Here is a 17,931-nt window from a genome sequence, read left to right on the forward strand (position 1 = left end):
CATTATGTGTACAGCCACAAAAGCTGACATACTACACCAGCCTCCTAAATATCTTCTGTGACCAACATGACCTCAGAAGTAAGAACTCTCTTCTACTGAAAACAACGAGAAACAAAACACACACTCTCAAACATTTGATTACAAGTGTACAAACAAATGTATGCAACTCAGTTCCATACAAAATGCTATCCCTGCTTAACCTTCTCTCTTTCAGAATACATCTTATAAGCCAGTTTCTACTGATATACTTGTTTACAATAAAATGTAACATGTTATTATATTTGTAAACACTGGAAAGTCCACTGTTGCCATTTTAGTACAGTACTGCAATAGAAATCAGTTAAATAAAGAAAGAAATATAAATAGCGGTGACTTGTGGTGTGTTAGCGCCATTGGAAACAGTGCAGTGTGCTTGGTTAGGGTCTCTAGGCAGCAGTGTAGTGCAGTACTTTAGTGTCCTTGGAACACACTGCAGTGTGGTGAATTACTGCACATAGGGTACACTGTATTTAGTTAGTGCCTGTAAGTTGGAGTGAGATTGTTCCTATCAATAAGAATGCAGAGTGGTGAGGCGTGGCTACGAGCGTCAAGATGGTGGTCGCATCTTAGTTGTGCTCCGGACCCCTCTGTCACCCGCTCTGCCATCCAATGCCATTGGGATCACCTCACACTCCGCATCACCTACCTTGCTGCCTGGGGGCCTCTGGGGGCTTCTTTTGGGACGTTGGGTGCTGATCCTGGAGCCGTTGTGGGCTGCTCTGGCCTTCCGAACCCACCGCGCGGCATCCACAAGACGCAGCCGCCGCCACGAAGATTCCCGGCCCATCGCCGGCCCGCTGCTTGTGACCGGCCCTGCCTGACTGCACTGTGGGACTCCTGGTGTAGTTGGTGGCCCCCGAGTTGGTTGGTTCGGTCGATCCACCTGGTGGGGCCTGACTTCACTGTCCTCTGGTGTTCCGGGTGACCAGGGAGACGGCGGCGATATCGGCCGTCGATCGGGCGGCGGAGGACTGGCGTGGCACCTGGCGAATCATAGCGCTCTCATCCTGGGCTCGCCTGCTCACCCGAGGTGGGCTAGTTTCGCTCCTCTGCGCCGCGGCGGCGCGGGGTGTCCCTGTGCCCGCTGGCCACCTACAGTGATCATGCAGAGCTTGTGAGGGGGGTCCGGGGATGTCTGGACCTCTTCTGTCCACCCCGAGGCCTGGCCTGACGCCGCCGGCGCCACGGCCCACCATTTGCAGTGCAGCCTATTGGGAGCAGTGATCCCTTGTCGCTCCCGAGGCCCGGACACTCATCACCGGTGCCGCAGGCCTCCATCAGCTGTGCGGGTGGCTGGAAGCGGTGATCTCCTGTTGCCTCGAGGCCCGGACTGGCATCACCGGCGCCACGGGCCTCCATTGGTAGTGTGGCCTATTGGGAGCAGTGATCCCCTGTTGGGCCTGGTGCCCGGACTGTCATCACTGGCGCCGCGGGCCTCCGCCTGCTGTGCGGCCTGCTGGCGGCGGTGTTCCCCTGTCACCCCTGGGACCCGGACGGACATCGCCGACGCCGCAGGCCTCCATCTGCTGTGCGGCCAGCTGGAAACAGTGTTCCTCTGTCCCTCCATTGAGGCCCAGATGGACATCGCCGGTGCCAGGGGCCCCCATCTGCCGTGGGACCTACTGGGGGCAGTGACCCGACGGAGTCCATGTGAGGGAGGCCTGGTTGTGATTCGCTCATTCCTGCTGTGCCCGAGACCTGAGCCGCCGCTGCACGCACCGCTCGCTGCCGTTTGGTGGGCGGTCTGCGGCGGGTGGCGTGCTCCTGAGGACCGACCTGGAGGTAAGGAGTGGGGGTGCGGTTGCACTTGACTCTGGGGCGAGGATTCGGCCGTTGATCGGGTGGCCGGAGGGGAGAGGGGGGGCCCACTGGTTGGCACGGCTCCTCTACCCCCTACCTCCTCCTCCTCCACCCCACTCCCAGCGCACCACTTGAGGCCTGCTGTTGGGGAGAACCGACCCCTCCTACGCCGTGGTTGTGACGGCGTGACCTGTTGGGCTTCCCCTCTCTGGGCCTGAGGTGTGGCCAAGACTGCTTCGGCCGCCATTTCAGGTGGCGGTGACCCTCTGAAGGGCGAATCCGAGCTGGACGTGAAGAACTGATGGCTCCCTGGGGATTTCGGCTATTACTTCGTGTGGCGGAGCTCGAGTGGCCCCCTAGTCCTCCTCTTGGGCCTTTCCTGTGCCATCTGTCACTACTGCATCCCTGGGGGACATCTGCCCACACCGGCCCTTTAGTCCTGGACCCGCTGCTCTCCTGGACCTCTACGGCTAATCGGTACTGCCGCCCTAGCGGAATGCTCTGTGGTCCTGGCGGAGGGGGACTCGCATACGGCCCTGGATCAAGACTCTTTTCTTTCTTCCTCCCTCTCCTCCAGCCACACATTTCAGGCAGTGGCAGATTGGTCTGCGCCAAGCCTTCGTGCCAGTTGCTTGCCCCTGCCGGCCCTTGGTCCGAACGAACAGATCAGCGAAGGCCCCTACCACCCGGACAAAAATGGATCGCTTCACCACCTCGGAGGTGGGGGCAACCGGAGATGTGGTTGAACAGGAGGCTCCTCCGTCCGTGGATTTGTCCACTATCCTCCAAGCCATCCATGCTTCCCAGACCTCGGTGGAGGGCAAGATCGCAGAAGGGCGAGTGGACATGACTCTCATCCGGCCGGACCTCCGAAAAGCAACTGCCCGGATCAAGGAGACTGAAACCCGAACCTCCACTGTAGAGGATGACGTCCAGCAACTTAAGGGACAGGTGGCCCGTCTTCAGTCGCACACTCAAGAATTGCATCGGCGGGCGGAGGATGCCGAAAACAGATCCCGGCGTAACAACCTCCGCCTGGTGGGCTTTCCGGAGGGAGCAGAGCAGGGCCGCGTGGTGGACTTCCTGGAGAAGTGGCTACGGTCGTGGGTCCCTGAGGGCTCTCTTTCTCCTTGGTTGACGATTGAGCGGACCCACCGGTCATTGGCCCCCAAACCAGCACCGGGTGCACCTCCCCGCCCAATCATAATGCGGGTTCTTAATTTCTAGGATCGCGATGCCATCCTGTCTGAGGCCCGCAAGCAACAGCGGCTTCACTATGAAAATTGAGCAATCATGATCTTCCCAGATTACATACGCGAGGTACAGGGTCAACGCCGCTCTTTTGAGGAAGTCAAACGAAATCTGAGGGCACTTAACATCCAGTATCAGCTCCTCTTCCCAGCTCGCCTGTGAGTGGTGTACGCTAACAAGACATTGTTCTTTGACAACCCAACGGAGGCCTGGACCTGGGCAATGGAGGAGCGCCCTCTGCCAGCTGGAGACCATGCTCCGGGCTTGGGGGGAGCAGAGGGTGGACTCGGCCATCTCATTCCCTTCGCTCCTCAACCTCAATGTAACTGCTCCCGCAGGCGCCGTGGGCAGAAACGGGCCCGGTCGGACTCCCCGCCGGGCCTCTCACAACAGCCAATATTGCTCTCTGGGGGACCCTCAGCGGGGTGGCGCTCTGGCTCCTCCGGCCACCTGGATGGCGGTGGTGCTTCGCCCAGGTCTTCAGTGATTGATCTCCCAGACACGGACCTCTCACGTAGCCCGACATTCCTGGAGGACCCTGCCTGAGCGGGTTTCTGCCCACCGGGCATGGCCCCGTGGCCAGAGACCGCGCCCAAATTCAGAACATTTCTTATTTTCCTGATGGACTTGTTTACACACATCCGGACATGAGGAGGGGTCCTCCACACTTCCCCATTCCCAAGCGTTTTAGTTTGATTGTTTATTCACTGGTTTATTGTTAGGGCGACAGATGCTTCCATTCCAGAAGTGTAGGGTGGGGGATGGGAGAGGGGTTGGGGGGATGGGAGAGGGGTTGGGGGGGTGGGACCGTTGTCCCGCGTTTTGTTTTATTTTTCGGTATTTTTTTTGTTTCTTAGTTTTGTTTCACAAGCACTCACAAGGCACCCTGAATTGCACCCCGTGCGACACGCAGACCTCCCTTCAGACAACTCGATGGGTCCATTGATGTCCACCGTTGATATTGTATCTCCCCCATGGGACCCACTATCACACTGTCATATCTGCCAACATGCCTGATACACTCTGACAAACCGCTTCTTTGTGTACTATGTCCTGGAATGTAAATGGCCTCTTGGATCATTTCAAACGCATGGCAGTCCTATGCTATGCACAACGCCTAGGAGTGGATATTCTACTCTTACAAGAAACGCACCTGCTGGGTAATCACTGCCCCTTTTTAACGCAATATGGCTGCGACAGGTATTGGCACTCGGGGTTTACCCTGGAATCCCGAGGGGTGGCGATTCTGGTGAAGCGCTCCCTTCTTGTTGTGACTACGCACACGACCCTTGATCCCCAGGGCACCTTCGTGGCCCTTAGTGGCACGCTCAATGGTAGCCTCCTCAATCTTGTGTCACTCTATTCTCCTCCATCAATGCTGACGGCGACCTTAGCCAAATCCGCCGACCTCTTGGCTTCCTTGCCCCTGGGTCTCACATTTCTCGGGGGCGACTTCAATGCGGTCTCTTCTCCGGACTTGGACACGACCGGTCTCCCTTCTGCCAGTAGAATTGCACAGGCAAAACAGCTGACGGCGTGGGCTGAATCCCTGGGTCTATGTGATGCCTGGCGGGTATGGTACCCACACTCACGACAATTTACACACACCTCAGCAGCACACCACACACAGGCACGCATTGATGCCATCTTCGTTCCCTCGACGGACTGCCTCCTGATTCAAGACGTCTCCCTCCTTCCAAGGGGCATCTCTGACCATTCCCCGGTGATGCTTCGCACGGGCCCTCCCCCGCCCGGCAGATGTGGAGTCTTAACGCCTGGTTCCTTCAGGACAAGGACTTTCGGAAGGTGGTGGGGTGGGAACTTAAACACTACCTTCTTTCTAACGAAGGATCGGTCTCCTCCCCGGGCACCCTATGGGAGGCAGGCAAGGCTACGATTAGAGGGGTCGCCAAGGGTCAGCTCAAGATCCAGCGACAGGCCCAATTGGATCAAATTACTTCACGGGAGGCGCAGGCACTGCGCCTTGAACGCGCCTCCGCACGCTCCCCCGACGCCTCCAACACGAGACGTCTTGCCCGGCTTCGCTCGGAGGTCAGGCACCTGTCGTTGGATGCGGCCAAACTTCTTTGGCGCTCCTCCATGGCCAGAGTGTATGGCTGAGGTGATAAGAATGGATCACTCCTTCATCGCCTCGCCACTTACCCTAGAGCAAACCGTATAATTCCCGAGATCGTGGCGCAAGATGGTTCGGTGTGCCGCTCCCCAGTGGAAATGGCCCGTGCCTTCACCACCTACTATCGTCCCTTATACGAGGCTAGACCTCCAACCCTATCTCTCGCAGAATTGTTGGAGGCCGGGGGTGGCTATCTTCCATGTGTCGACCCGATTTCTCAAGCCGATCTGGATCGCCCCATCACTCCCGAGGAGATAAAAGAGGCGATTGGCCTTATTTCTTCCGGCAAGACACCGGGTCCAGACGGCCTCCCTCAAGAGAACTACGCGCACTATCGAGACACCCTAGTCCCCCAACTTGCGGGACTGTATCGGGAGGCTTTGGAGGGGAGCTCCTTCCCTCAGGAGACGGACATGGCCACCATTGTGGTTCTGCCTAAATCCCAGCCGCCCTCTCCACGTTGTGCCGACTACCGCCCTATCTCGCTCATTAACACCGAGGTTAAATTGTTCGCTACATTTCTTGCCCAGCGGCTCAAACCCCACCTGCCCACGCTGGTTCATCCTGATCAATGCAGGTTCATGCCCTCCGGCGGCACCCGGCATTGCCTTCACAGACTGCAATCCGCCGTGGCTCACCACCATCTCCTTACCCCGTATCTGGCGATTCTCCTTGTAGAATTCGAGAAGGCCTTTGTTTCAGTGGACTGGGGGTTTCTTGAAGATGTTCTGGGGGGATGGGACTTGGTCCCCACTTTCGGGCCATGTCAAAGTTCTGTATGCCCTCCCGTGAGCCAGTGTCTTAGTAAACGGAGCTCTATCGAAGCCCTTCTCGATTTGCAGGGGAAAGAGGCAGGGTTGTCCTCTTTCCCCTCTGCTCTTCGCCTTGGTGATGGAGCACTTGGCGTCCCTGATGCGGTCGTGTGATCGCGTGCGGGGATAGGAGTGGCCCCATGCTGAGCCAGACAAAATTGCCCTCTATGCGGATGACGTCCTCATTTACTTGGCGGACACAGCCCGGTCTGGTCCACACTGTCTCCACATCCTGCACTTCTTCGAACGGGCCTCTGGCCTCCGGTTGAACCCTCGCAAATCAGTTCTGGTTCCCCTCCACCTATCCCGGGACTGCTTTGACTGGCAATCGGATATACCTCTTTGACGACAATCCTTTAAATATCTGGGGATATGGTTGACCTTACATCCGGAGTTGAGCTGGGCTCTCAACGTTACTCCCCTAGTGAAACGAGCTAAGGCGGACCTCCAGAAGTGGCAGTCGTTGCCCCTGGACCCTATGGGGAGGGTGGCCCTTTTTAAAACAATGGTGCTTCCTCCCTTCCTTTACGTCCTTCAAAATACTCCAACATGTTTTCCCAAGACCTGGTTCAGCGAGCTGGATAGTCTAGTCAACAAGTTTCTGTGGGGGAAAGGTAGGTCCCGGTTGGCGCTATCTACCTGCAGGATCCCTTCATTTGATGGGGGTCTAGGTATGACTCATCTCACTTATACTATCTTGCCACGCGCCTCCTCTCTATACACGACTGATTCAACGGGGGATGGTCTGATCTGGCTTACAGACTCGAACTGGGAGAATTGGGCCTCCCCAGGATCCAGTCCATGTTGTATAGGGCCCCTATTCCCGCCTGCCTACCAGAAGTGACGTGCTCTGTGTTGCTGGCCTGGCGGGCTGCACTTCGGCACACCAAATGGACACACACACTGACCCAATGTACACCCTTGTGGCACGGGACCTGGCTCAGGGAAGTTAATGAGCTGCAAGGCTTCAGGGCTTGGGATCTCATAGGCATTTCACAACTGGGCGATGTATGGGTGGGAGACCACATGCGCTCCTTCGAAGATCTCCAGAATAGATATTCCTTGCACCAAGCCCAATTCTATAGATATTTGCAATTGCAACATGTCCTCCACAAACACCTTACCACTGGTACACGGCTTCCTGATCACAGCCCGCCTGACGCTCGGATAATGTTTGGGGACCTGGGGAAAGGTGGCATTTCCCGTATTTATCGTACACTGATTAACAATACCCCCACTTCCCTAGATCGACTGCGGGCTCAGTGGGAGGACTGGGTTGGCCCCTTGGAGGAGGAAGATTGGCGTGATGCCCTTATGGCCCCAAGAACAGTTACTGCATCTGCTAGGCTGCGCCTGGTGCAACTCTATTATTTACACACCGCATATCTCACTCCGGCGCGCCTCCATCATGCCGGGTTTAGTCCGACTTTGGCTTGCACCCGATGTGGTCATGACCCAGCAGACTTTCTTCATATGGTGTGGGCCTGTCCCCGCCTGGCGCGGTTCTGGAGGGAGACTGAGGAAGAGCTCTCCGAAATTTTGGGATGGGTGGTTCTCCACGACCCTAAACACACGATCCTGGGCATTACGGATGGGTTAGATGGATCTCGGAATGAGAAAGTTTTTTTAACTACAGCCATGGTGGTTGCCAAAACCTGGTCTTAGGATGGCGATACGAGGAGAAATTATTAATTTCTCCTCTTATTTTGCTCTTTTTATGTGTGCTGCATTCTACAGCACACAAAGAAACAGAAAATCGCCTTTAAAGACTGTTTATGTGCAGGGAGGTGACCCTTCCTGAACATAAACGATCGCAGCTGCAGCGCAGGCACCCTTGCAACATGGCGCAAGTGTGCTTGCGCTGGCGCTAGGCAGCTTTTATAGCACTAAGGGAAATGCAGGGGTGCGCCGTATTTTTGTAAATACGGCGCATCCCTGCATTTAAAAAATGTTGGCGTGCAGTGATACGAATTTTTGCGAAACACTACGCTCTGACATTTTATTGCAAATATCCTCCTTTGCTTTCTAAAGTCTTCAAAGTTTCAATATGCAAAAGGCATGTGTATTACTGAAGCACTGACAGGCCCCCTGCGGGTGGGAGTCGTTGGGGATGCCTGGAACATTCAGTGACCTATCTATGATACTGCGCCACAGTACAGGCCAATGATGTTCCTTTAATGTGCATGAGACCCACCATACCATGCAAATGTGGGAACACCCAATCCACATCATGTGAGCTGCACAAGCATCTGCGGACCATTATTTAATGTGGAAGCGTACAAGGGGTGCAAAAATCAGGAAGAAGAAATATCCTCCTTGCTCCTAGAGACCTTCTACAATATGCCCAGATAGTTCAGACCACCTCTAGCACAGGATAGCAGCTCCAAGTGCAATGTTTTCCAGCATGGGTACAAAGTATACTGATTTCTGCTCGCTTGTTCATCTAGTAAGTTAAGCTGTCTGATATTTTCCACAGATGCCTGTTTGATGTGCTCTATTCGACTTTGCTGGTATTAAAGTTCTACCATTCTGGATTAGGTAAAAGATGCTACATCTCCTCAAAGTTAAATCCTATGTTCACCAAATCATTTCCCCAAAAACTTTCAAGCATCTCCTTCATTCTTGCTTAAGCGTTTGCAGAACGAAAGAGACTATTAGGGTTAGACAGAACAGAAGACATTTAGGGGCAGATTTACTAACATTTTGTGCTGGGTTTGTATTGCAAAAGTGACACAAACCGGCACAAAATGTTTGAAAAGATGCCTCAGAGTAATGCTCTGCTTTCCACTGTTTCACGTCGCTGTGCATCAAGGCGATGTCATGGGTTTATGGTTAGTACCTCGGCATTCCCATGCAACCACCAATGGTTTTTGATGCAAAGTCATATTGACTAAGAATAGCAGATAGGGGTTAATGCCAAAAAAATAACGCCCCTTTGAGGCAAGCATTAAAAATTAGAAATGTTTTTATTTCTGCAGTCTTTTCCAGCTTTGGCTGTGTGCTGCACTATGCACTAAAGTTGGAAAAGTTTTAGGGCCCGATGTAGGTGGCTAAATACCGGTCGGTAACCCTGAAATTCGGTAGATTTCAGGGTTACCAACCGGTATTTAGCCATTCCTAATGTAGGTGATGATTCGGTAAAGACCAAATTGGTGTTTACCGATTCGGTATTTACAGAATTGGTAAATGCAATGTAGAAAGCACATAAAAGAGTGCTTATGTGCTTTAAGAATTTGTTAAATACCACCAACTTCAAGTTGGTGGTAATTAACGAATTCCTTTCAAAATTCACTTTTGATTTTTTTTGTAAGTGCCATGTGGCACACATCCATGCCCTTAGGGCATGTATGTGCGCCACATATGCACAGAGGCACATTTCAGGGGTGCAACAGGGTGTCCTTTGGACACCCTGACACCCTTGAAATACCTCCAGGTATTACCGATTCGGTAATACCGAATTGCTAATACAGAATGGCTTTACATTCATTCCTATGGGCCTCCAAGCCCATAAGAATGAATGGGTAGGTATTCCTTATTACCGAATCGGTATTACCAATTCGGTAATAAGGAATATTAAGGAATCTGTATTTTTTACCGATTCATTAGCTACATAAGAAATACCGATTTCTTAATACCGAATCGGTAAAATTCGGTATTAAGAATTCGGTATGTATGGATTATCTACATCTGGCCCTTAAAGTACATGTAGGCATAGTATTTTGTACTCGTAGCACTAGGCAATCTGATTGAGCACCATCCCTAGAGGAGAGAGCAGGACAGTGCCACATCTTAGTAGATCAGCACTGTCCTGTTCTCTCCCTTTCATGCGACACAGCACAGAAACATTTTAGTTTTTTGAAAATATATCCATTTGAATTTGGCTAAATGTTTAACTTCCCTCAAATCTTGTTTTTTCACAGTGTTTCTTAGTGAGGTTTTCCCATTTTATAACACCAAGCATATTCAAAGAGCTATGGTATATAGGTAATACTGCATAAGCAAGTGAGGACTTACAAAATATATGCCATACCGTCTGAACTTAAAGCCATACAATTTCCCGCCAATATCTAACAGCATCATGAGATAAATGTTCAAACTTCATTGTCAATCTTTTCACATTTAAAGTTTGATTGAAATTCTTGAGCTTCTCTACTATAATCACAGATTTTGTGGCGGGACATCACCAAAGGAAATTTAAACCGCAATCTGCCTTACCATCAAAGACATTAACTTGACCCAAAAGTCAATGAACCTGCTGTGGCAATCCCCATCGTGCATGAGCGAGAGCAGCGTTCTGAGTAGTATATAGGTATAGCTTTCATCAAAAAATCCTATCCGCAAAAGTGATAGGTCTGGTCTCAAACGCTGGCCGCAAAAGTGACAGGTCTAGTCTTAAATTTGACAGGCCTGGTCTTAAATTTGACAGGCCTAGTCTTAAACTTCTGGCCTTAAATTTGACAGGTCTGGCCGCAAACTGTTGTCCTTAATAACTCTGGTTTTAAAAGGGGGTTGCATGTAGGGGTAGTCCTAAAAGTGGCAGGTCTGGCTGCAAAACATGGATACTTGTGTATATGTTTAAAATTGCGCAGAAAAGTGAGTGCATGTAGGAAATGTCTGGGCCTGTTTTAAAACTGTGTGGGGGGTTTGCAGACATCTGCAGGGGGAACAGCTGCGGGGCAGTCCAGAGTCTCCCCAGCCCAGGGCCTGGGAGGAAGGCTATGGCATGTAGGTGTCAAAGTGGTAAAAGGTCCTCACAATCCTTCCTCTGGCAGGTCTCCCAAAATATGCTAATACAAGCCCATTATAAAATATAAACCCCAGCCACCAAGGAGGTTTGAGATGCGAAAAAGACAGGTGTCCTGTAGAGCCAAAGCTTCCCATGAGAACCTGAAGCAGGGTGTCAGCTGCTAGGATGTAATTCACACAAACCCAAAGCCCCTGGTCCCCAATTTTGACAGGCTAGTCCCAAATTGACAAGGCTGGCTGGAAATTTGACAGCTCTGGCAGGAAAAAACTCTGGCCTTCAAAAAAAAAAAGACAGGTGGTGGGTTTAGGATTGGAGCTAGACCCTGTTCCCGGGCTCCCTACTTCCCAGGAGGAGGTGTCACGCAGGTGTGAAGAGTTTTGGGGATGGCCACCCAAGCACCCAAAGTAATAAATGCTGTACTGGTTATACTGTACAAGGATAGAAAAAAAGGTTCCCATCAAAGACCTCCAGGACGTTGTTCTAAACACTCCTCAAGTCATAAAGGGTGTGGGGGGCTTCTAATTAGCCTGCTAGGACAAGTATAAAAGGCCCCCTCAAGGAACACTGTCAAACACCCATTCAAAAAACCCTTGAGGAGCGACTGGCGTGGATTGTTCTGCTGCACCTTGTGGATTTCTGCACCAACAGCCCTTCAAAAACCTTTGGGAGTGACTGGCCTGGATTGTTCTGCTGCACCTTGTGGATTTCTGCACCAACAGCCCTTCAAAAACCTTTGGGAGTGACTGGCCTGGATTGTTTTGCAACACCTTGTGGATTTTTTGCCCCACCACCTATTCAAGACCCTTGGGAGTGACTGGCCTGGATTGTCTTGGAGGTGCCGAGCCAACCCTTGAAACTTAAGGCAAGAATGGATCTGAGCAACTTCTCCCAGATTGAAGCCGCCTGTCAACATGTGAATGCGGTAAATAAAGGATGACGCAAATTATGTATTATGGGTGTATATGCAGGTTTTAAAAACAAAAAGGTGTACTTTTAAAAATGCTAAATAGTACTATGTAAGCTGGATTGTAAACTGTTAATCTTTAAGTCTATGTGTTGTTTAATGGTGACATTGAAGTTTTTTACAAGACGTGAAATGCAATGTAAATGTGTTTAAAGTGCATAAAGGTTTTGTTGAGGCGCGTAGTTTAAAGCTGTGTGTTTGTAGGTGTTTAATGTTAAAGGGGCTGGCTGTAGGGTAGAGTTTACAGGGTTAGTATTTAAGGGGCATAATGTCGCAGGCCTTAGGAGGGTACCTGCAGAGGGGTAATGTATATTTTACAGAACCTAGAAACATTTAAACAAGCTGTTATACATTTAATGGCGATAAAATGTTAGAGGCTACTGCTGCTTTAAGTATGGTTGGGCACAAACATGTGATGTACAGTTCATACAGGTCAAAATAAAGCTTTTTTTGTACTCACCAAGCCGCTGTTTTGAGGTGTAGAAGTAGGGGTCTGTTGAGGGGGCCTGGCGCCGGTGTACGTGTGGGGCTCCGTGCCCCGAATGCTGGCTTTGCCGCTTTTTTGTTTAAAAAATTAACCCCGAGCCCGCTTCTCCAGGGCGCTGCTCGGGGCTGAGGGGGCATGGCGCCGGTGTACGTGTGGGGCTCCGTGCCCCGAATGCTGGCTCTGCCGCTTTTTTGTTTAAAAAATTAACCCCGAGCCCGCTTCTCCAGGGCGCTGTTCGGGGCTGAGGGGGCATGGCGCTGGTGTCCGTGTGGGGCTCCATGCCCCGAATGTGGTATTTGCTGCTGTGCTTTTTTTTTTAAAAAGTCGCCCCGAGCCCGCTTCTCCAGGGCGCTGCTCGGGGCTGTGGGGCATGGCGCTGGTGTCCGGGAGGACCTCCGAGCCCCGAATGAAGTATTTGCCGCTTTTTTTTTCAAAAAAAGTCGCCCCGAGCCCGCTTCTCCAGGGCGCTGCTCGGGGCTGAGGGGCATGGCGCTGGTGTCCGGGCGGGGCTCCGTGCCCCGAATGAAGTATTTTGCCGCTTTTTTGTTTAAAAAAAAGTCGCCCCGAGCCCGCTTCTCCAGGGCGCTGCTCGGGGCTGAGGGGCATGGCGCTGGTGTCCGGGCGGGGCTCCGTGCCCCGAATGAAGTATTTTGCCGCTTTTTTTTTCCAAAAAAAGGGCTCGGGGTTAATTTTTTAAACAAAAAAGCGGCAAAGCCAGCATTCGGGGCATGGAGCCCCACACGTACGCCGGCGCCATGCCCCCTCAGCCTCGAGCAGCGCCCTGGAGAAGCGGGCTCGGGGTTAATTTTTTTAAACAAAAAAGCGGCACAGCCAGCATTCGGGGCACGGAGCCCCACACGTACACCGGCGCCAGGCCCCCTCAACAGACCCCTACTTCTACACCTCAAAACAGCGGCTTGGTGAGTACAAAAAAAGCTTTATTTTGACCTGTATGAACTGTACATCACATGTTTGTGCCCAACCATACTTAAAGCAGCAGTAGCCTCTAACATTTTATCGCCATTAAATGTATAACAGCTTGTTTAAATGTTTCTAGGTTCTGTAAAATATACATTACCCCTCTGCAGGTACCCCCTAAGGCCTGCAACATTATGCCCCTTAAATACTAACCCTGTAAACTCTACCCTACAGCCAGCCCCTTTAACATTAAACACCTACAAACACACAGCTTTAAACTACGCGCCTCAACAAAACCTTTATTCACTTTAAACACATTTACATCGCATTTCACGTCTTGTAAAAAACTTCAATGTCACCATTAAACAACACATAGACTTAAAGATTAACAGTTTACAATCCAGCTTACATAGTACTATTTAGCATTTTTAAAAGTACACCTTTTTGTTTTTAAAACCTGCATATACACCCATAATACATAATTTGCGTCATCCTTTATTTACCGCATTCAGGGTTGGCTCGGCACCTCCAAGACAATCCAGGCCAGTCACTCCCAAGGGTCTTGAATAGGTGGTGGGGCAAAAAATCCACAAGGTGTTGCAAAACAATCCAGGCCAGTGACTCCCAAAGGTTTTTGAAGGGCTGTTGGTGCAGAAATCCACAAGGTGCAGCAGAACAATCCAGGCCAGTCACTCCCAAAGGTTTTTGAAGGGCTGTTGGTACAGAAATCCACAAGGTGCAGCAGAACAATCCACGCAAGTCGCTCCTCAAGGGTTTTTTGAATGGGTGTTTGACAGTGTTCCTTGAGGGGGCCTTTTATACTTGTCCTAGCAGGCTAATTAGAAGCCCCCCACACCCTTTATGACTTGAGGAGTGTTTAGAACAACGTCCTGGAGGTCTTTGATGGGAACCTTTTTTTCTATCCTTGTACAGTATAACCAGTACAGCATTTATTACTTTGGGTGCTTGGGTGGCCATCCCCAAAACTCTTCACACCTGCGTGACACCTCCTCCTGGGAAGTAGGGAGCCCGGGAACAGGGTCTAGCTCCAATCCTAAACCCACCACCTGTCTTTTTGTTTTTGAAGGCCAGAGTTTTTTCCTGCCAGAGCTGTCAAATTTCCAGCCAGCCTTGTCAATTTGGGACTAGCCTGTCAAAATTGGGGACCAGGGGCTTTGGGTTTGTGTGAATTACATCCTAGCAGCTGACACCCTGCTTCAGGTTCTCATGGGAAGCTTTGGCTCTACAGGACACCTGTCTTTTTCGCATCTCAAACCTCCTTGGTGGCTGGGGTTTATATTTTATAATGGGCTTGTATTAGCATATTTTGGGAGACCTGCCAGAGGAAGGATTGTGAGGACCTTTTACCACTTTGACACCTACATGCCATAGCCTTCCTCCCAGGCCCTGGGCTGGGGAGACTCTGGACTGCCCCGCAGCTGTTCCCCCTGCAGCTGTCTGCAAACCCCCCACACAGTTTTAAAACAGGCCCAGACATTTCCTACATGCACTCACTTTTCTGCGCAATTTTAAACATATACACAACTATCCATGTTTTGCAGCCAGACCTGCCACTTTTAGGACTACCCCTACATGCAACCCCCTTTTAAAACCAGAGTTATTAAGGACAACAGTTTGCGGCCAGACCTGTCAAATTTAGGGCCAGAAGTTTAAGACTAGGCCTGTCAAATTTAAGACCAGGCCTGTCAAATTTAAGACTAGACCTGTCACTTTTGCGGCCAGCGTTTGAGACCAGACCTGTCACTTTTGCAGACAGGATTTTTTGATGAAAGCTATACCTATATACTACTGTTCTGCACTAAAGCCCATGGTGACTCTGCTATGCCACTGAGAAACGAGCTATCTTGTGGAACCAAAGATAATGAATAAAACAATCTTCTACATCAAGGAAAAGAGAAGCCCAGACTGGTAAATTCCGTATCAAGGATAAGCAGTCTAGGCAGAACTTATTCGGCCTAATAATGGCTATATCCAAAGAATTCAAGCCCTAATTTGATTTAATTTGTATATGCCAAACCAAATAATCTCACCATATTGGACTAACAAAGGGCTCATATATTTTGCTAAAGATAGAGAGGGTGTAAGGTTTTCTGCTGCTATGTATGAGTAAGTCAGAAGAAGTGAGTTAGAAAAACACTTTCCTACAGCAAAAGCGGTATGATTACTGATTTCATGCCTCTTTTTCAGAACATTTATACAGTACTGTCTGTTTTAGTAACTTGGGCTTCATAATCACTTAGGCCCCAATTATATATTGGGGTACCTTTCCACCGTATTATAACTTCTATCATAACCGGCGCTATGTCCCATTCCAGGATTTCCAGGTGTAGAAACACAAGACTTCACCAGCCAGAATATCTGGCCAGTAAAGTCGGCTGAGACTCTCTGGCCCACACCATACCCTCCCCTACAACACAGGGGCAAAGAATTCCTGCCCTCTGGCACCCTCCCACTCATTGTTCCACACAAGCCCCCTATTCCCATTTATCACGGCTTAATGTAGGTGGTAAATGGGAGCATTAATCACAATGAAAAAAGAATACCATGCAGAATTTGACTAGACCATAGAGAATAGGATCTGCATGGTTATTCCCTGTTCTGTGAGCATTAACTTATAATTGCTTTGTACTGGTGGAGTGTTACCCCACTGTACCGGTCGGTGTATGTGGCATGGTGTCTTTACTCCACCAGTACCTTGCAACTCGTAATTGGGGCCCTAGTGGTCCACAAAGTGACTGATACATTCCTTGGTGAGTCTCACCCAATATGTTCCAAATGGGATACATAACATTACAATGTTTGATATGAGGATGGGAAGAGAAACCTGGGAACATTAACTGTTTCCAAGGCACTGCAGGAGCAAAATCAATATATATGTCAAATTCAAGACACCCTATAATAGACCTTTTTCAAATCTCCCGCATTTCACTGGATTGGAAACTGAACCTCAATTTAATTAGATAATGTATACCCGTGTTAAGGCACCTCCCAAAGCACCAAAATCAATAGAATAGAATGACATTAAATAATGCCAATTTAAGATTCCTTTGGGCCCACTCAATAACTGAGTTCTATGTCAATTGGAAAGTTAAAGAGTTTATTACAAAATTTGAAAATAAATGGTACAGAATAAATGCCAGGAAGGCTCTCAATGTACAGCTATACAGAGTATATAAAAATCAGAAAATATTTTAAGTCTCAATGGGCAGCAACATCAGAAAAGAAAGGGACAGCATACCTAGTAGCCTTAAGGAAAACTCTGGCTCACCCCCATAATCAAGGGTTGTTATACACAGTTCTTGCATAGGAAATAAAAACGTTTGCAGAATATTTGTGGTGTGAGCAAATGTATCATTTCTTTAGCAAATCAGAGCACAAGTTAAACAAATTTCACATTACCCTAACACTGAGGCACTAGCTTATTACATAAATATGTATTCAGCACTGTCTATGCTAATGTCATCCGGAGATATCCGAACAGACAAGTTACATTGACATTGCCACTCTATTTAATTGAATAGATCCCAGTGACCAATCGGAAAACATATAAATATGTTGATGATTACAAACGAACTAGAGAAAGTTCCCCATGAATACAGCAATAATAACAACGGAAATATCCTAATATATTTCAGCTTGACTGTGTGTCACATAGCTCATGGGTAGAGAATAGGTGTGGGAGGCGGGGAATACACAGTGTGTGACAGAAATGACTTCCATCTTGGTTGAAATGGTGTTTTGCACAGAAATGTGGCCTAATTGACATATACTCAGAAAACACACTTCTATCCATCAACGAAAACTCTTTCTAATGATAATTACTTCAAATCAGGAGACATCCTTTACTACACAACCATTACAACGCAATACTTTTACATCATGGTTTTCACAACGCACTTGCGCTGGATGGCGCTGTACACTAAGGAATACTATGACATATTATTCCAACACCTTCCCTACTGTCAGCACAGACTGGAGTTGGAATAGCAAATCATACTATTCCAAAGTCCAGTGCGCCAAGTGCAAGTAGTTGTAACGACTAGCGAAGTAAAAACCCCGATGTAACATATTGTTGTAATGGAACGTGTTGTATCGTCATATATTCCATTAAATCAGTCTGGTCATGTGGAATCATGTGTGTAAATGCCTACTGCGTTTTCTTAATGATGCACACAAATTCTAAATCCATAATATCTTTTTACAGTACCTGCAGGGTTAGTTTGTAAAGTATCTCTGTTTTGGGTGAGATGGAAAGGGAATGGGTAATTTCATGTATAGGGCTTTGCGTCTCATTATGATGGCGGTGGATTGCACACCAACAGGCTGTCGGTGGTGGTCCGACTGCCGGCAGTCCTTCAGTCCGTCCATCAGATAACCATTCTGGCAGTCGGACACACAGCGGTCGGAGGGAAGACCACCACCTCCGCAGGATCAGAGAGCCGGATGGGTCGACGGTCAGTCATATCCCTTAATGGAGGCACTGCCGTCAGGATTTCAAAATCCCTTGCCAAAAGCCTTTTCATGGCAGGGAGGCTCCATGAAAAGGCTGTCGGAAAGGTATATGGTGGCCCCCAAATAGGGCCCCCATCAGTTGTGGGCCACGGTAAAGTGCCCCCACTCACCTTCATGCACTGTGCCATGCACAACATGGTGCATGGCACACAGTCCAAGGACTTGCAGGAGGTGCGCCGTACCATGGCAGCTTGTGCTGCGGGTCTTTTCATTGGCCACAGCACAAGCCGCAGTGATGCAAATCAC

At 49.6% G+C, this 17,931-nt stretch overlaps 1 protein-coding gene across 4 annotated transcripts in view; it reads left to right on the forward strand.

The window, feature by feature from the left end:
- Positions 1-17,931, forward strand: part of ANKRD29 (ankyrin repeat domain 29) — a 447,476-nt gene that overhangs the window by 232,988 nt on the left and 196,557 nt on the right. The gene's annotated exons all lie outside the window — the stretch shown is intronic.

The sequence above is a fragment of the Triturus cristatus genome, chromosome 5_1, assembly GCF_964204655.1.
Source record: "Triturus cristatus chromosome 5_1, aTriCri1.1, whole genome shotgun sequence".
NCBI classification, from domain to species: domain Eukaryota; kingdom Metazoa; phylum Chordata; class Amphibia; order Caudata; family Salamandridae; genus Triturus; species Triturus cristatus.